This window comes from Hippichthys cyanospilos, chromosome 5 (assembly GCF_059441005.1).
Source record: "Hippichthys cyanospilos isolate Australia breed blue-spotted pipefish chromosome 5, RoL_Hcya_1.0, whole genome shotgun sequence".
In the NCBI taxonomy this organism is placed as follows: Eukaryota; Metazoa; Chordata; class Actinopteri; order Syngnathiformes; family Syngnathidae; genus Hippichthys; species Hippichthys cyanospilos.
In genome coordinates this window covers 6,152,749-6,174,060 of record NC_142373.1, presented here as the reverse complement: position 1 = coordinate 6,174,060, position 21,312 = coordinate 6,152,749, and the positions used below count along the sequence as shown (strand labels likewise).

Here is a 21,312-nt window from a genome sequence, read left to right as displayed (position 1 = left end):
GACCTCAGAGGGAAAGTTCTTTCTGATTAGACAGAATTTGCGACATTTCTGCCGCCTAACGAGTTGGCATTGCTTGTACATGTACAGTATTTGAAACCGCACTATGTGGTTTTATTTAGGTGAGTTTTTTTTTAATAAATAAACAAACGACGACAAGGGGAGATCAATGCGAAGATAAATTAGTCGGTTACATGTAGACGACATTATTTCACTATCAAACAAGTGATCATCTCTTTTCCCAAATACATGATCAGAAATAACTTTTGTCAGTTGCAATAATGTATGCTTTCAATCAACAATAATTAAATAAACATTCACAATGTATTCGTGTCATACCACATATCAATATTTTGTAACCAAAATAACTTCAGTTTGGAGCTTTTGTTCTTTTGCCTCACGGTGAATCAAGTAATGACTATCAGCTGTCACTTAAGCTCATTAATATATGTCACACCCATATGTCATGGATGTTGAAACTGCTCAAGCGACATTTGACATGACGTCTCTATTTTTATTTTTCAATTATTTATTGCTCAAACAAAGCAGTGGGGTTTCCTGCATTTTCAGAAGTATTGTATGACTCGTTTTCATTTACGTGCAGTTTTGTGTTGCTTTTATGATGGCGCGACCAGAAGAGAGTATGAAGACGACATGGAAACTATTAGGAGCATAATGTAGTTGCATGTCGGGCGGGTGTGGTGACGAAAGAAATAAAGATAAAACGATACATCGTCCCACTTTGTGATTTTTTGACAAGAAAATTGTAGTTGCACGACTCGTCCCAGTCATGGATGTCGAAGCCGCTCACGCAATAGTTGAAATGACAGCTCTTATTTGTTCTTTTTTTCTCAATTCTTTATTACTGATCCAAAGCAGTACAGGGCAATACATATTTAACGATCCCCAGAGGTGCTACAAACCATCAGATTTAGTACAACACAACATTACACAAATACTGTATATTAAAAAAAGCGAACAACTCTGTGTCTGCCTGTGGTACAGGACAGTTCAGGAAGAGTGGGACATCACAGCTCTAAATATGGACCCGGGCTCATAATCACATTTGCGGCCCTATTGCTTCACACGTTGAATCCTTTTTTCGATTTGCCTTTCACTACCTGCAACAAATTAAATAATATATTGTTACAAATGTTTTTTTTTTGCATAGCTACACTCCAAATACGTTTCCAAAATAATTTTGTTTCCAAGTGTCAGCGAAAGTAACCCAAGGGCTGACCTTCGTGCACTTGCTCTTCCGGTTCAGCTCTTCCCGTGGGCATCGTGAGGTAAGTAAGTCGTCTAAGCTCCTGCGATTTTATATTTGTAATTGTTCTATCTACACTGCTCTAACCTACAATGGACGGTAACGTTTATGTTCTATAAGCATTTTGTTGTTATCGTATTTAGTCATTATTACTTCAACTTTGTTCGCAAAGGTTTTCGTCCGATGGTATGCCGACACGTGTGCTACGCGTGCTAATTTGATGACGCATTCGACTCGTTATGGTGCGGTATTATATTGTAGTAACGTGCTTGCTTACTTAACGCAATACAGCTACCGCCACCAACATCTACAATTATGAATACAACGTTCTTTTCATTTTCATCATTTAATTTCACCATCATTTCATTATTTTCTAATTACGAATAGTGAAGTCGGTGCAAAAACAAATGTAATAATTAACATCCCTTTTTCCAATTAGTGGTGTACTTAGTTGGTGTTAAAAACAAAAGTAGCATCTATGTTCTTCAATCACTTTGTTTTCACTATATTGAGTATTATTAATTACAATATACGACCAATACGACCAATATAAATATTTCATTACATATTTGTTCGCTAGTATGCTAATGCTACGTGTGCTATGAAATAATTCAAATTCAATTATCACTAAACTGTCCACTAGAATTTCCCCTACTATTATTATTATAATAATGACTATTATTATTATTGTCACTTCCTTGCTTACCTAATGAAATTTTGCTGCCACTATTGTGATTCACAACCTTTGATTCACAGATGGTATTTTATGGCTTTAATAAATATCAGCAAAACAAAATGTGGACGTGTTTTCTAATTCTATATGAATTACAGTACTTACACGCCCTTAAATAATTTACTGTAAAGTATTGCGCTCGGTGGAATGTACAGCATACAACTAAATGAAAACCTGTGCAAAATTAAATGACACAACCATAATTTTATAGAAGTTGTGACCGTCAAACAAAAATTGTCAATTGGATAACTTGTCATTGTGCCAATTCATTTATCAGCTTAAACTCATGTGACATTAGATATGCGTGTTTAATTTTGTGGTAGATATTTTTTTTTAGAAGTCTTGCTGCCTTGAACTCAATGTCTGAAGTATTTCTGACAACTGTGGGTAGAAACAATGCACAGCACTTGTCTGTTAGGCTCATCTTAACTGTCTTAGTTCGCCACAGGACTTCAAATGAAATAGGCAAGCAACTGTTTCATATGATTTTACATATTTTGCAAAGCGCCTGTTTTATTTAGGGTAATACAGTGATCTCTCCTACTTTGCGGTCTCAGATATCGCGGGTCTCAGTACTTGGCGGGTTTTTCCAGGAAAAATTAAAAATATTTCAAAATAAAAAATCATTTAAAAAATGTGCAAAAATGGAAAAAAACAGAAAAAAGTATATAATACAGTACTGTATTCATCATAGAACTAAGTAATATTAGTTAATAACTATGTTGAGAATTCTTCAAGCGTTAGAGATCGTGACGTTTGTTATCTTATTTTGAAACGCATGCTTTTAATTTGTCGGGTCGCGTTGCATTTCCGTTTCCTGTTTTACGTTCTCTGTGCGTCATTCGGCTCGTTATGGTGACATAGTGAATGACAACGTAAGCTCATATTTATAGTTTATTATCATTGTGTGAAGGTGGAACCTTCACACATATGTTATTGTGCTCGGCCATTTTCTTTATTATTATTATTGTGTGAAGGTGAAACCTTCACACTTATGTTTTTCTCCACCTTTATTATTATTATTATTTTTTTTATTCCGACCGTTTTTTAGGTACGTTTCAACTCATTCCCAGTTCATCCAATTCATGCCGTTCAAACTTCATATCATTCTACATATTCATGTTTAGTGCGGGTCTATTTTTCAAGTTTCAACTTTTCATCGTTTTCCTACAATTTAAGTTTTTGTACCGTAAAAATGGCCTAATGTTAAGTGAATGGGCTGGTCTTCGTGCTTTATTTTTAAACTTTAACGTTTTCGATATTTCCTATGTCTCGGTGGCGCATGGGATTTGTGTGCGGCATTCGCACTTCATGTTCGTGGGTTCAATCCCAGGCTGCGTCATTTTTTAGTTGTGTGAGTCTTTTTTAGTTAGTGCGGGTCTATTTTTCAAGTTTCAACTTTTAATCGTTTTCCTACAATTTAAGTTTTTGTACCGTAAAAACGGCCTAATGTTAAGTGATTGGAGCGTTCTTCCTACTTCCTTTTAAAGCGTTCACGGTTTCGTCATTTCCCGTGGCTCAGACGTTCTGTTGACGTATATCTACTACATGTTCGTGTGTTCGATCCCCGCTGTGTCTTTTCACACATTCAGTGTTTTTTTTCAGTTCATTCAGTATTTTTTTTTGGTTTCAATTCCTTCCCAGTTCATCCAATTCATGCCGTTCGAACTTCATATCATTCCACATATTCACGTGAAGTGCTTTTTTATTTTTCAAGGTTCAACTATTCATCGTTTTCCTACAATTGACGTTTTTTATACTATTCATATTTAAAGAATTTAGCCTTTTCAAACTGTTCTTACTTTCATTTCATCTTTTCATTCCACAGTTGAACTTTTTTCAGTTTTTGAACTTTGTATTATTCGTAGTTCTTCATAGATTCACGTTCAAAAATACTTCATTCCCTATATTTCAAGCTTTCCAGTGTGGTCTTACACTGCCCCCCAGTGGCCCAGTGGTAGAGTTGTCATCTTCAACATGTCCGTGTCCTGGTTCGGGCAAATCGCGTTTCACGTTTACAGTTCAACTTTCAGCTACAATTCAAGTTTTTGTACCGTAAAAATTGTCTAATGTTAAGTGAATGGTGTTGTTAAGAAGTTTCTGATTATACTTAACGATTTCGTGTTTGAATCGTTCTGTTATTACTATTTACGTCTGGACATGTTTCTCCTGTGGTCATGTGGTCTTCCTAGCAACCGCCTAGCAACTAATCACAAGTTGTGTTTCATTCCTGCACTACCAATCAGGACTCTGTTTACACTATCATAGGTTGTTTTGCTCTTTCACGGGTCAGTCGGCAGGTATCGTTGTAACGGACAGTCATTTTTTCTGCTTTCTATCATTCTGTGGATTATCTAATTCCTTTCATTATTATTCCGTGCGTCCATGAGAATGTAAGTACAGTTTGAATATGTTGTCCGTTCGTGGTTTTGGATACATGTTTACGTTTGCACTGCTTCACTTTGTCCATTAATGTCTAAGTTGTTATTGCACCTAAGTTTGGTATAATTGCTAAAGGCAGATATACTGTACTTTTCATACTTCACTTTTAGTATTCACGTTAAAGTTTCATCCACAAAAAGTGCGTGTTTGTCTCAGGTTTGCCGTGTGTGCCAATGTGATCCTTACGCCGTAAGGGAGTGACGTCACCGCCCACTCAAATCTATTCGGCTCCATTAACCCTTTCCTACCTAACGCACATTTTGGAACGATTGGGTTGAATTCATTCTTCCTATCATTGTACGGTATGTTTGCCTGTGTTGTTTATGTTATTCTAAGCTAATATAGAGTCATGTGAGCATATGATGTAACATATTGTACAATGTTAGTTATGTTAGTTATCAATGTTTAGTGAATGTTCTCTGCTCTCTATTCCAGTTCAACTTTTCTCAGTTTTTCAACTTTGTAGGATTCATAATTTTTCACAGATTCACATCATTCTCCAGTTCAACTTTTTCAGTTTTTCATTCATCTTCAAATTCCACAGTTCAACTTTTATTCAGTTTTTCAACTTTGTATTCATATTTCTTCACAGATTCACACCATTCAATCGTTCCACGTAATTCCACTTTTCACCTCCCAAACCTTCAACGGTTTCACCTTCACACGCAATTTCTTCAGAAATTGCACTATTTCTAGTTATTGTGTGAAGGTGGAACCTTCACACATATGTTATTGTGCTCGGCCATTTTCTTTATTATTGTGTGAAGGTGGAACCTTCACACATATGTTATTGTGCTCGGCCATTTTCTTTATTATTGTGTGAAGGTGGAACCTTCACACATATGTTATTGTGCTCGGCCATTTTCTTTATTATTATTATTATTATTCTTATTCTGCCTGTTTTTCGACGGATTTCAGCTCATTCCCAGTTTATCCGATTCACACCGTTCCAATTTCACATTATTCCAGTTAAGCGCCCGAAGGGCGTTTCCATTTTTGGAATTCCAAGTATTCACAGTTTTCCCAGAATTCCCGGTTTTCCACCCCAAAAAGTCCCATTGACTTACATTGGGTCATTTTTTGTTTCATTATTACAGCTCTCCCTTTTCATATTTTCAATATTTAACTTATTCATCTCGTTATAGGGATCCTTCCTATCATTCCAGTAATTAATACATTCCAATATTTTCCCATAATTCCATATTTTTCATCCTTCAAATATTCATAATTCATTTCCAATGGGAGGGCTTCCCATTCATTCCCAATGGGAGATTAAACATTTTACATTTTGAGCTTTCCTATTTCATATTCATAACATTTATCTCATACATTTCGCCTTATGGCTCATTCCCACCATTGTAACAGTTAATAATTATTAATATTTTCCCATAATTCAATATTTTTCATTTATAACAATTCATAATTCATTCCCAGTGGTGGATTTAACATTTTTTACTTGAAGCTTCTCCACTTCACACTCACATTAATCAGTTAATACATTCCCCAATATCAATACTACTCATATTCACACCTTCCAGTAATTCATAACTATTTTCATATTTTTACCCATAATTCCTCATTCCCATTTTCCTCATCCAAAACTTTGTAACCTTCTATCTTGGCCATTCCTGCTCCGATTCCCACCGTTCCAACTTTAATGGATTCCCCCAATTCCCACCATTTCATTTGTGTATCCCCTTTCCTCTTCCCATGATTCAAAAATTACCCACAATTCCACTTTATCAGTTTTTCCCCTCTATCTTTTCCATTCTTTATCCGATTCTGACCATTCCAACTTTAATCAATTCCCCCAATGCCCGCCACTCCATTTTTACCCACAATTCAAAAATTACCCATAATTCCACTTTTTCAGTTTTTCCCTTCTATCTTTGCCATTCTTCATCCGATTCTGACCGTTCCAACTTTCATCAATTCCCCCGATGACCGCCACTCCATTTTTACCCACAATTCAAAAATTACCCATAATTCCACTTTTTCAGTTTTTCCCTTCTATCTTTGCCATTCTTCATCCAATTGCGACCGTTCCAACTTGAATCAATTCCCCCAATTCCCGCCATTACATGGTGGTATCTATTTTCTTCTTACCTGAATTAAAAAATTACCCACAATTCCACTTTTTCTGTTTTTCCCTTCTATCTTTTCCATTCTTCATCCGATTGTGACCGTTCCAACATTAATCAATTCCCCTGATGCCCGCCACTCCATTTTTACCCACAATTCAAAAATTACCCATAATTCCACTTTTTCAGTTTTTCCCTTCTATCTTTGCCATTCTTCATCCGATTCTGACCGTTCCAACTTTCATCAATTCCCCCGATGCCCGCCACTCCATTTTTACCCACAATTCAAAAATTACCCATAATTCCACTTTTTCAGTTTTTCCCTTCTATCTTTGCCATTCTTCATCCGATTCTGACCGTTCCAACTTTAATCAATTCCCCCAATGCCCGCCACTCCATTTTTACCCACAATTCAAAAATTACCCATAATTCCACTTTTTCAGTTTTTCCCTTCTATCTTCACCATTCTTCATCCGATTTTTACCGTTCTAACTTTAATCCATTCTCCCAATGCCCGCCACTCCATTTTTACTCACAATTCAAAAATTTCCCACAATTCCACTTTTTCAGTTTTTCCCTTCTACCTTTGCCATTCTTCATCCGATTGCGACCGTTCCAAGTTTAATCGATTCATCCAATTCCCCCCATTCAATGGTAGTTTGAATTTTCTTCTTTCCAGAGTTCAAAAATTACCCACAATTCCACTTTTTCAGTTTATCACTTCTATCTTTGTCATTCTTCATCCGATTCGGACCGTTCCAACTTTAATCAATTCCCCCAATTCCCACCATTCCACATCATTCAACACCTTTGCCTTCAGAGGTTACACCTTCACACGCAATTTCTTCAGAAATTGCAAATATTCTAGTTATTATTATTATTCTTATTCTGCCTGTTTTTCGACGGATTTCAGCTCATTCCCAGTTTATCCGATTCACACCGTTCCAATTTCACATTATTCCAGTTAAGCGCCCGAAGGGCGTTTCCATTTTTGGAATTCCAAGTATTCACAGTTTTCCCAGAATTCCCGGTTTTCCACCCCAAAAAGTCCCATTGACTTACATTGGGTCATTTTTTGTTTCATTATTACAGCTCTCCCTTTTCATATTTTCAATATTTAACTTATTCATCTCGTTATAGGGATCCTTCCTATCATTCCAGTAATTAATACATTCCAATATTTTCCCATAATTCCATATTTTTCATCCTTCAAATATTCATAATTCATTTCCAATGGGAGGGCTTCCCATTCATTCCCAATGGGAGATTAAACATTTTACATTTTGAGCTTTCCTATTTCATATTCATAACATTTATCTCATACATTTCGCCTTATGGCTCATTCCCACCATTGTAACAGTTAATAATTATTAATATTTTCCCATAATTCAATATTTTTCATTTATAACAATTCATAATTCATTCCCAGTGGTGGATTTAACATTTTTTACTTGAAGCTTCTCCACTTCACACTCACATTAATCAGTTAATACATTCCCCAATATCAATACTACTCATATTCACACCTTCCAGTAATTCATAACTATTTTCATATTTTTACCCATAATTCCTCATTCCCATTTTCCTCATCCAAAACTTTGTAACCTTCTATCTTGGCCATTCCTGCTCCGATTCCCACCGTTCCAACTTTAATGGATTCCCCCAATTCCCACCATTTCATTTGTGTATCCCCTTTCCTCTTCCCATGATTCAAAAATTACCCACAATTCCACTTTATCAGTTTTTCCCCTCTATCTTTTCCATTCTTTATCCGATTCTGACCATTCCAACTTTAATCAATTCCCCCAATGCCCGCCACTCCATTTTTTACCCACAATTCAAAAATTACCCATAATTCCACTTTTTCAGTTTTTCCCTTCTATCTTTGCCATTCTTCATCTGATTCTGACCGTTCCAACTTTCATCAATTCCCCCGATGCCCGCCACTCCATTTTTACCCACAATTCAAAAATTACCCATAATTCCACTTTTTCAGTTTTTCCCTTCTATCTTTGCCATTCTTCATCCAATTGCGACCGTTCCAACTTGAATCAATTCCCCCAATTCCCGCCATTACATGGTGGTATCTATTTTCTTCTTACCTGAATTAAAAAATTACCCACAATTCCACTTTTTCAGTTTTTCCCTTCTATCTTTTCCATTCTTCATCCGATTGTGACCGTTCCAACATTAATCAATTCCCCTGATGCCCGCCACTCCATTTTTACCCACAATTCAAAAATTACCCATAATTCCACTTTTTCAGTTTTTCCCTTCTATCTTTGCCATTCTTCATCCGATTCTGACCGTTCCAACTTTAATCAATTCCCCCAATGCCCGCCACTCCATTTTTACCCACAATTCAAAAATTACCCATAATTCCACTTTTTCAGTTTTTCCCTTCTATCTTCACCATTCTTCATCCGATTTTTACCGTTCTAACTTTAATCCATTCTCCCAATGCCCGCCACTCCATTTTTACTCACAATTCAAAAATTTCCCACAATTCCACTTTTTCAGTTTTTCCCTTCTACCTTTGCCATTCTTCATCCGATTGCGACCGTTCCAAGTTTAATCGATTCATCCAATTCCCCCCATTCAATGGTAGTTTGAATTTTCTTCTTTCCAGAGTTCAAAAATTACCCACAATTCCACTTTTTCAGTTTATCACTTCTATCTTTGTCATTCTTCATCCGATTCGGACCGTTCCAACTTTAATCAATTCCCCCAATTCCCACCATTCCACATCATTCAACACCTTTGCCTTCAGAGGTTACACCTTCACACGCAATTTCTTCAGAAATTGCAAATATTCTAGTTATTATTATTATTCTTATTCTGCCTGTTTTTCGACGGATTTCAGCTCATTCCCAGTTTATCCGATTCACACCGTTCCAATTTCACATTATTCCAGTTAAGCGCCCGAAGGGCGTTTCCATTTTTGGAATTCCAAGTATTCACAGTTTTCCCAGAATTCCCGGTTTTCCACCCCAAAAAGTCCCATTGACTTACATTGGGTCATTTTTTGTTTCATTATTACAGCTCTCCCTTTTCATATTTTCAATATTTAACTTATTCATCTCGTTATAGGGATCCTTCCTATCATTCCAGTAATTAATACATTCCAATATTTTCCCATAATTCCATATTTTTCATCCTTCAAATATTCATAATTCATTTCCAATGGGAGGGCTTCCCATTCATTCCCAATGGGAGATTAAACATTTTACATTTTGAGCTTTCCTATTTCATATTCATAACATTTATCTCATACATTTCGCCTTATGGCTCATTCCCACCATTGTAACAGTTAATAATTATTAATATTTTCCCATAATTCAATATTTTTCATTTATAACAATTCATAATTCATTCCCAGTGGTGGATTTAACATTTTTTACTTGAAGCTTCTCCACTTCACACTCACATTAATCAGTTAATACATTCCCCAATATCAATACTACTCATATTCACACCTTCCAGTAATTCATAACTATTTTCATATTTTTACCCATAATTCCTCATTCCCATTTTCCTCATCCAAAACTTTGTAACCTTCTATCTTGGCCATTCCTGCTCCGATTCCCACCGTTCCAACTTTAATGGATTCCCCCAATTCCCACCATTTCATTTGTGTATCCCCTTTCCTCTTCCCATGATTCAAAAATTACCCACAATTCCACTTTATCAGTTTTTCCCCTCTATCTTTTCCATTCTTTATCCGATTCTGACCATTCCAACTTTAATCAATTCCCCCAATGCCCGCCACTCCATTTTTACCCACAATTCAAAAATTACCCATAATTCCACTTTTTCAGTTTTTCCCTTCTATCTTTGCCATTCTTCATCCGATTCTGACCGTTCCAACTTTCATCAATTCCCCCGATGCCCGCCACTCCATTTTTACCCACAATTCAAAAATTACCCATAATTCCACTTTTTCAGTTTTTCCCTTCTATCTTTGCCATTCTTCATCCAATTGCGACCGTTCCAACTTGAATCAATTCCCCCAATTCCCGCCATTACATGGTGGTATCTATTTTCTTCTTACCTGAATTAAAAAATTACCCACAATTCCACTTTTTCAGTTTTTCCCTTCTATCTTTTCCATTCTTCATCCGATTGTGACCGTTCCAACATTAATCAATTCCCCTGATGCCCGCCACTCCATTTTTACCCACAATTCAAAAATTACCCATAATTCCACTTTTTCAGTTTTTCCCTTCTATCTTTGCCATTCTTCATCCGATTCTGACCGTTCCAACTTTCATCAATTCCCCCGATGCCCGCCACTCCATTTTTACCCACAATTCAAAAATTACCCATAATTCCACTTTTTCAGTTTTTCCCTTCTATCTTTGCCATTCTTCATCCGATTCTGACCGTTCCAACTTTCATCAATTCCCCCAATGCCCGCCACTCCATTTTTACCCACAATTCAAAAATTACCCATAATTCCACTTTTTCAGTTTTTCCCTTCTATCTTCACCATTCTTCATCCGATTTTTACCGTTCTAACTTTAATCCATTCTCCCAATGCCCGCCACTCCATTTTTACTCACAATTCAAAAATTTCCCACAATTCCACTTTTTCAGTTTTTCCCTTCTACCTTTGCCATTCTTCATCCGATTGCGACCGTTCCAAGTTTAATCGATTCATCCAATTCCCCCCATTCAATGGTAGTTTGAATTTTCTTCTTTCCAGAGTTCAAAAATTACCCACAATTCCACTTTTTTAGTTTATCACTTCTATCTTTGTCATTCTTCATCCGATTCGGACCGTTCCAACTTTAATCAATTCCCCCAATTCCCACCATTCCACATCATTCAACACCTTTGCCTTCGGAGGTTACACCTTCACACGCAATTTCTTCAGAAATTGCAAATATTCTAGTTATTATTATTCTTATTCTGCCTGTTTTTCGACGGATTTCAGCTCATTCCCAGTTTATCCGATTCACACCGTTCCAATTTCACATTATTCCAGTAAAGCGCCCGAAGGGCGTTTCCATTTTTGGAATTCCAAGTATTCACAGTTTTCCCAGAATTCCCGGTTTTCCACCCCAAAAAGTCCCATTGACTAACATTGGGTCATATTTTGTTTCATTATTACAGCTCTCCCTTTTCATATTTTCAATATTTAACTTATTCATCTCGTTATAGGGATCCTTCCTATCATTCCAGTAATTAATACATTCCAATATTTTCCCATAATTCCATATTTTTCATCCTTCAAATATTCATAATTCATTTCCAATGGGAGGGCTTCCCATTCATTCCCAATGGGAGATTAAACATTTCACATTTTGAGCTTTCCTATTTCATATTCATAACATTTAACTCATACATTTCGCCTGTTGGCTCATTCCCACTATTGTAACAATTAATAATTTTCAATATTTTCCCATAATTACATATTTTTCATGTATAACAATTCATAATTCATTCCCAGTGGCGGACTTAACATTTTTTATTTAAAGCTTCTCCACTTCACACTCACATTAATCAGTTAATACATTCCCCAATTTGAATACTACTCATATTCACACCTTCCAGTAATTCATAACTATTTTCATATTTTTACCCATAATTCCTCATTCCCATTTTCCTCATCCAAAACTTTGTAACCTTCTATCTTGGCCATTCCTGCTCCGATTCCCACCGTTCCAACTTTAATGGATTCCCCCAATTCCCACCATTTCATTTGTGTATCCCCTTTCCTCTTCCCATGATTCAAAAATTACCCACAATTCCACTTTATCAGTTTTTCCCCTCTATCTTTTCCATTCTTTATCCGATTCTGACCATTCCAACTTTAATCAATTCCCCCAATGCCCGCCACTCCATTTTTACCCACAATTCAAAAATTACCCATAATTCCACTTTTTCAGTTTTTCCCTTCTATCTTTGCCATTCTTCATCCCATTCTGACCGTTCCAACTTTCATCAATTCCCCCGATGCCCGCCACTCCATTTTTACCCACAATTCAAAAATTACCCATAATTCCACTTTTTCAGTTTTTCCCTTCTATCTTTGCCATTCTTCATCCAATTGCGACCGTTCCAACTTGAATCAATTCCCCCAATTCCCGCCATTACATGGTGGTATCTATTTTCTTCTTACCTGAATTAAAAAATTACCCACAATTCCACTTTTTCAGTTTTTCCCTTCTATCTTTTCCATTCTTCATCCGATTGTGACCGTTCCAACATTAATCAATTCCCCTGATGCCCGCCACTCCATTTTTACCCACAATTCAAAAATTACCCATAATTCCACTTTTTCAGTTTTTCCCTTCTATCTTTGCCATTCTTCATCCGATTCTGACCGTTCCAACTTTCATCAATTCCCCCGATGCCCGCCACTCCATTTTTACCCACAATTCAAAAATTACCCATAATTCCACTTTTTCAGTTTTTCCCTTCTATCTTTGCCATTCTTCATCCGATTCTGACCGTTCCAACTTTAATCAATTCCCCCAATGCCCGCCACTCCATTTTTACCCACAATTCAAAAATTACCCATAATTCCACTTTTTCAGTTTTTCCCTTCTATCTTCACCATTCTTCATCCGATTTTTACCGTTCTAACTTTAATCCATTCTCCCAATGCCCGCCACTCCATTTTTACTCACAATTCAAAAATTTCCCACAATTCCACTTTTTCAGTTTTTCCCTTCTACCTTTGCCATTCTTCATCCGATTGCGACCGTTCCAAGTTTAATCGATTCATCCAATTCCCCCCATTCAATGGTAGTTTGAATTTTCTTCTTTCCAGAGTTCAAAAATTACCCACAATTCCACTTTTTTAGTTTATCACTTCTATCTTTGTCATTCTTCATCCGATTCGGACCGTTCCAACTTTAATCAATTCCCCCAATTCCCACCATTCCACATCATTCAACACCTTTGCCTTCAGAGGTTACACCTTCACACGCAATTTCTTCAGAAATTGCAAATATTCTAGTTTATGTTGATAACGCACGCTACTGCCTATGTTTAGTAAGCGATGAGTGTTTATTTTGTTTGTGTTTGTGTAGAGGTTGCACTTTATAGTTAGTAGTTGTTGTTAGTTGTTGCTAACCCGCTAATGTCGGCTAAAAATACAGTAAATTCATAGATTAAAGTTTGGCAAGTGTTTATATGTTAGTTGACTGACTTTAACATTGTTGTTGATTTATTATTCAGCAGATACTACATGATACACCATACATGAGCCATAATAAACATGATGACTTGCGTACTCTTTCACCGGAGTCTTGGTGCAGATAACCAGTCCTGAGAAACAAATTCTCAACAAACTAAGTAATGTTAGTTATTTAATAAATATACAATAATGTTAATAAGAATAATGTAATGTTAAATAATAGAAAGGAAATAAAATACTAAAAAAAAATACAAAAAAAGGATTGTTTATGGTTACTGCGGCTATATTGGGGCGTAAATAGAAATCTATGAACTGATACCCTACTTGGCGGGTTTCAGACTTTGCGGGGGGTTGACACCCCCCATTAACCGCGAAGTAGGGGGATCACTGTACTATTAGCTGATACTTAAAATGGTGCCATTGCCCCATAGTTAATATGGGTATCCAAACACCTTTTTCTCACACTGCAGTCAATATGTTTAAAAAGTTTTTGTGTGGCCAAATGCATTTGAAAATGTATCAGACGTCTTCGGACAGATGTTATTTAGCAAAAAATAAAATAAAATTGGTAGGGGGAATTGAACAAAAAAATGTTTGTCTCACAAAGCAGTCAAAAAATGATGATGATGATAATGATAATGATGATGATGATACTTAGGGTTTTATCATTAAAATGTTCAATTTATAACACCAAGTTTTTAAAAACAAGGTTTATAAATGTTAATAGATGCTAATGTATACATAATGTATTTCTGTACAGCTTGTGTCACACGCTCATAAAAGAATGTGCTGACTGACTGAAGAGGTCATCTGTGTATCAGGATCCGATTCGCTCTTTATAAAGTACTGAAAGATGTGTTCAATTCCTGATGATGCATATTTTTTGAGTGCATAGGTGCTGTAAAGACTTCACATTTTATGGCAATGTAAATTTAAGATTGCCTCAACTGGTCCAAGACAGATAAACAGTTGCACATGCACATATAAAACTTAATGCATGTGGTTGTACTACACGTATTGCACATGACTGTATCACAACGAGTTTTTTTTTTTTCAATGAATTGTGTAACTCTTGTAAAAACATGCATTTGTATTTTGAGTAAAATATTACAAAATCCATATTTTTGTTCTCTATGTTTAGGGAATCTGCTTTAGGACTCTTCTGATCTGAGGTATGTGCAAATTCCTAAACAGAATTACTTAAGCTTACTTTGCTTTATTAAAAGAAGACATTGCTCCTATATTTAATGCATGTTCAATATAAAGTGCATATTTGTTGATGACACCATGTGAAACCTTTTGAGGTCTTTACCATATTGATTTGGAAACCGTCAATTCTGCCAAGCCTTATAAAATAGCCAAACTAGGGACATCTTGTGGTCAAATAGAGTCATAGAAGCTACAATTCTCAAAAATAAAAAAGATTTCTCAGTGTCAGAACCGTCGGGAAGTATTGTCACATGCATATCACAGTAGAATTCTTACTCTGTTCACCTCACCGAAAAGAAGACAAAAGAATGTGGCTCAAATCATTCTAACAACAAGGCTGTTTTGGATAATGGGGTTGAGTAACCATGAGATTGTAATTTTTTTAAATGAAACTCCATTGTAATACTCAAAAAATATTTGCATATTTTAATAATTCTCTTTATAACACTTTTTGCATATATGCCACTTTCAAAATCGTTTTTCTTTTTCTTTTTCAATCTCCTCTATGCTTCATGTAATCCCAGACTACATATAACAGTAAGGCATATCATTTTTAGCAGTTGATGGCTTTACTTTGCACCAAATATTTGATACTTTGATATTTGAAGGTAGGTTCAGTGTCTCGGTTTTTGCTCTTGAAGTCTTGTACGTCATCTTCAGCCCCCCCCCCCCCCCCCCCCCACACACACACACACACACACACACACACATTAACACACACATCAGCACTCTGTTTTTGGCATAAGTAGAGGTATGCTCAACATTTTACGATGTACAAATCAACACCTAAATAAAAAGTACCTGGATGTCTGTAGTTTCTGATGGTACACCATTTTTGAACTGATAGGTACAGCTCGCCTTTGCATTAGATGGTGATGTCCATTCAAGAATGCATCACTTGGTTCATGTCAAATAAAAGCATACAATTAAAGTACATATGAAACTATTTTGTGCAAAAAATCTACGTCTGTGTTTTGTGTGAAATGTTCCAGATTTCATGTCTGTCGGTGTTGCTCTTTGTGTCGACAGATCCGGCTGTTGAATCCCGCTACTCTACCAACTTGAGGTGTGTGCAAATTACCTATACATTTTCATAACAGGCTCATATCATCTGAAAGAATTGTGTCAACTATGCTGCCGTGCCATACAAAGGTCTTGCAGTATGTAATTACTGGTTATTGGCAGCATCAGTCATTATTGAAACCTTAACCTTTTAACACTGCAGTAAACCATCAACATGGTTTTCAGCCCATGCCTACTAGCACTACTGTTTGGCAGCTGCATCATCGTATGGTATGAAGCCTGCTTCGTGACCTGTCGGCACACTCGCCAGCGCACTGTGAAACCAGCTGAGAGAATCATCTGTGCGTGTCTCTCTTCTACTCTGCTGGACATCTATAACACTCGTCTCACCCGCAAAGCTGTTAGGATCGCCGGGGGTCCCTTCCCCTGCCACTCGTCTCACAGCCTCTTCAGCCTGCTCACAATCAGGAAGAAGACCGCATGGCCCCTGAGTCAGGACCAGCAGGCTCAGGAACAGTTTACTCCACATTGGAGTCAGGACACTTAACTCCCTGTCTGCCATTTCAACACGATCATTGTAATTAATCTTATTGACCTTTCCTCATCATTGTGCATTACGCTATAATATCCTGCAAGGGGCTTGCAAAGATGCTCATCTGCACTGTATTGTGTACATATGTCAGATTGGCAAAGCTTTATATAATTGTTTAATAAATAAAATGCCTTTTTTGTGGGATGATTTTATTTATGATGTCCACAGAACCAACATCCAACTCTCTAATTGTATTAGAATGATGCTTCCTTTTTATCTGATTGTTTTACATGGGTTTCAATATTTTAGCCCGTTTGTTTCGCACATGAAATGCAATACGCTTATGAACTATAAAGATTAAAGATTATGTTCTTTTTTATTCTTTTGCAGAAGACCAGCAGTTTCTGACCCCAAACACCCTCTCTTGTTGCTGCTCTATCTTTTGTCTCTGCCTTTTTTTCTATCCCTCGCCCGTTCATAATAAAGCACATATGCCTTGCAAGAGCAAGAAATCAGTGGCTGCTAAGTCTGGTTGGGCGCGCCGTGCAAAAAGCTGTGCCTCCCAGCCAACACCTGTACGCCCTGATGATGCATGTGCTGCCCATACTGCACTAAGTGCCATTCATGCACGAATCGATGCCGTCCATGCCAATGTTGCATGTTCTGATAGCGTTGATTTCAGTGCTGACAGTGCACATGTTGATCGCATTGAACTTCATATCCGTAAGGATGAATGCATTGAACTTCATATCCGTAAGGATGAACGCAGTGAACTTCATGATATAAATGATGAACGCATTAAACTTCATGATATCTGTAAGGATGAACGCATTGAACTTCATGATATCCGTAAGGATGAACGCATTGAACTTCTTGATATCCGTAAGGATGAAAACCATTGAACTTCATGATATACGCAAGGATGAACCCATTGAACTTCATGATGTCCACCAAGATGAAACCATTGAACTTTGTAATATAAATAAACACATTGAAATTCATGATATACATAATGATGAACGCATTGAAATTGATAATACCCATAATAAATGCGATCATAGCAATGATTTAAGCATTGAAGTTTATGATCTATCTGCAAATGCTGCACAAATTGATCTAGCAGACCGCTGTGCTACTGATTCACATACTGCGATTGATGAAAAGGCACCTGTGCAACATCCTAAGATAACTTATGTTTTGGCCTCTCACAGCCAAGCCCATCAGAGATATGGCAAATGGAGAAACAGCCAGTGTGTGGCTAACTTTGTTACGTTTCTGGCATTCCTGCAGGATTTAGATCACCTGACCAGCTCCCACCTCGATCTTATTCTCAAACGGGGCCATGAACTGTATGTAAGTATTATGACTAAGTTGCAAGCAGAAGGACGCTTTGTTCTTGATTTTTTGACAACTGATGAACTTCCCGAGGTTTTAAGCGGGTTTACAAAACAGCATAAGTTAACAAAGTGTCTATCATTGTCTGGTATGTTGACTTCTTTCTGTGGTGTGGAGTATTATCTCAATCTTCATGACAGACTTCAGTGCTTGGCTTCAGGCGTTGACTTTGCTCTTTTGATTATGCAGTCATTGTGCATAGCTGTTTTTCAAGACCGTGAAGGCAGGTTTGGGTTTTTTGATCCGCATAGCAGAGGATGTGATGGATTCCCTGCTCAAGATGGCAAAGCTGTTCTGATTCTTTTTACATGCTTGAATGACCTGATAGATACATTGATTAAGTCTTTCACAATGTCGGACGCCACTTGTGATTCTCCGTACGAGATGATACCTGTTAGTTTTGCATCTGTAGATGTTACTGCTGATGACCACGAGATGGTACCATGTGCGGAGCGTCCTCCCCCGAAGATGCGGTTTGCATGCGTCAAAACAAGCCAAGGGGTTGCTGACACCCTAACAAGTTCACGTTAAAAACAGTCCGTGCATCATGGTGAAAAACACCACAACGATCTGACGAATAATAACGATGGGGTGCTTTACCCAACATCAGGTAAACCGCTGCAAGATTTGTCAAAAATGAGTAAAGCAAGGAGAAGAAAATTACAAAGACACAAGAAGGCTCTGGAATGGGTGAATGTTGACTCTGGAGACAGTCATGCAAAAGGGGAACTTAAGCGAAAAATTAGGAATATGCGACAAAAAGAAAAGTACATTCACAATGCAGAATTGAGACAACGTAAAAAACGTTATATCACAACTCGTTACCGACAAGACATAAGTTATTGTTTAAAACAAAAGTCCTATGTTACACAACGGTACATGATCGACCAGGACTATAAGACGAAGGCCCGTTCCTCCATTTCACATCGTTATAGAACAGATGATTGCTTTAAGATGCGCCAGCGCTGCTACATTAAAGAACGGTATAGCAATGACCCTGCGTTCAAAGATAGACAGCGCCGCTACCTTAAACAACGGTACAGTGATGACCTCGCGTTCAAAGATAGACAGCGCCGCTACATTAAACAACGGTACATTGATGACCCTGTGTTTAAAGATAGACAACCCCGCTACATTAAACAATGATATAGTGATGATCTTGCGTTTAAAGCTCGACAGCGCTTTTACTTTAGACAAAAGTATCGTGATAATACTGGGTTTAAGGGCAGACAGTGCTCCTACGTCACAAACCGGTACCAGAACGACCCTGAATTCCGAGCCAAACGTAAGGAAATCATGAGACGGGCAATGAAAACAAAGTCTTATTTATTGAGAACGAATGCGTTGTGTAGCGCAATTAGGATTTTGAAAAAGTACAAAGTCATAAAGCAACTATTAAAAGACAGAATTCATTGTGAAATCAGTAATGCTGTCGAGCTCTTCCAAAGGCAAATTAAATTTGGACCCACATTTGTCTGCACTGTTTGTCACCGAGCATTATTTGCTAACCAAGTGCGCCCTTGTCAGCATCACTCTTTTGAGAAAAACAAACATATTGTTGAAAGTTGCCTCACCGGAAAGTTTGTTCATATTTGTAACCGTGAATGTGACCCTTCATGTATAGTACCAGAGGAAAGAAAACAAGAGTGGATTTGTCACACTTGCTTTGAGCATCTCAAAAATGGCAAAATGCCTGCACTAGCGATTGCTAACAACCTCCAACTTGCTGACATTCCAAATGAGCTTTGTGGGTTGAACATATTGGAACGGCATCTGATCGCAAAATTTATCCCGTTTGCAAAAATTCTTGCATTACCTAAAGGTCAGCAACGAGCCATTCGTGGAAATGTTGTGTGTGTCCCATCAGAAGTACAAGAGACGGTCAACGTCTTGCCTAGACCCAGAAGAGAATCCCAAGTTTTGCGAGTGAAACTGAAGTGACGGCTTTGCTGCAAAGGCCATCAGGTATTTCAAACTGTCACTTGGCCTAACCTAATGCGTGCTCTGATTAAACTGAAGCAGGTCCACCCACAGTACAGCGACATAATCATTCGCGACAACCCTGACCTTTGTGACCCAACGCTCACCGATGATGAAAGTAGCTCTTCTGAAGACGGAATGAATATGAGTGACTTTGACGAGGAAGATCTGGTCCAGATAAACAGATTTGAGAGTGATGTGCTCCGCGAAATAAACGATGAGAAAGACAATGGTAAGAGTGACAAACCACAGCAACATGCCCAAAATGTGCAAAAAGTAGATGAACCAGGTGGTGCCGTAATCTTCGAATCATGTCTCCAACCTAACGATGTTTAGGAGGAAATTATGAGTTTCACTGAGGGAATTTACTCTGTTGCTCCCGCAGAAAGAAATAACCCGGTAAGCTTTTTCAAGACACCCAAACTTGAGGCCATGGCTTTTCCGGTCCAGTTTCCAACCGGGGAAAACACTCTTGATGAAGAGAGGGAGATTAAACTCACACCAAGCAAGTATTTCAAAACACGACTGTCTTGTGTGGATGAACGTTTTGCCAGAGACACTAACTACTTGTTCTTTGTTCAGTTTGTGACTGAAATCCACCAGGCCACATCAAGCATAAGAATACAGTTACGCAATGGTAAACCTTTTACCAGAGACGGTCGGCGAATAAACAATGCTATGTTTCAGGAAAAACGGGAAGTTGAAAAACTGATACACAGCAAAGACGCTGTCCGCTTCATGGCGCCATTAAGGGGCACGCCAGCCTATTGGGAGAAATGTCTCAAGGACATTTTTGCCATGATTCGGCAACTGGGCACCCCCACGTTCTTCTGTACATTCTCCGCTGCTGAAATGCGTTGGGAAGAAGTCATCACCGCCATCAAAGCGCAACAAGGTGAACGGGTGATTTTCGCTGACCTCGACTGGGCCACAAAGTGTGAAATTCTCCGCAGCAATCCGGTGACAACGATGCGCATGTTTGACAAACGTGTGGAAGCTCTGTTCCGAGACCTGCTCCTGTCTCCGGCGCAACCCATTGGAAAAGTGGTCGACTACTTTTACAGATTGGAGTTTCAGCATAGAGGAAGTCGCACATCCATTGCCTCATTTGGGTTGAAGGCGACCCGTCTTTGAGGAGGCCTCAGATCAAGAAATCTGCGATTTTGTGTCGCGCTAAATTTCCGCTGAGCTGCCCGATCCGGAAAAGGAACCCGAACTGCATCAAAAAGTCACAGAGGTTCAGATGCACAGTAAGTCTCATTCAAGACGTGTGTCAAAGCACCCGGCGCGCAGTGCCGTTTTTGTTTCCCCAAGCAGCCGTGCGAGATAACCATGATCATGAGACGCGAAGAGTGTGATGGAGAAAATACAGAGAAGGAGAAGCAGCCGGCGCCAAACCCCAAGCTTGTTAATTTGCAAAATTTGCTGAACGAACCGGAAACGGCCTCTCTGACTCTGCCGCAGCTACTGGCTAAGTGCGAGCTCACCAGTGATGAGTACATGGAA

At 38.0% G+C, this 21,312-nt stretch overlaps 1 long non-coding RNA gene and 1 pseudogene across 1 annotated transcript; both read left to right on the top strand.

Annotated features, from left to right (window-relative positions):
- Window positions 1–4,192: 4,192 nt before the first annotated feature.
- On the top strand, window positions 4,193–17,183 carry LOC148423257 (uncharacterized). Its single transcript, XR_015865750.1, has 4 exons — window positions 4,193–4,390; window positions 14,809–14,839; window positions 15,906–15,942; window positions 16,822–17,183. It is a non-coding gene; the product is annotated as an uncharacterized LOC148423257 (long non-coding RNA).
- A 2,761-nt stretch (window positions 17,184–19,944) lies between these two features.
- On the top strand, window positions 19,945–20,983 carry LOC148423256 (uncharacterized; annotated as a pseudogene).
- The last annotated feature ends 329 nt before the right edge of the window (window positions 20,984–21,312 follow it).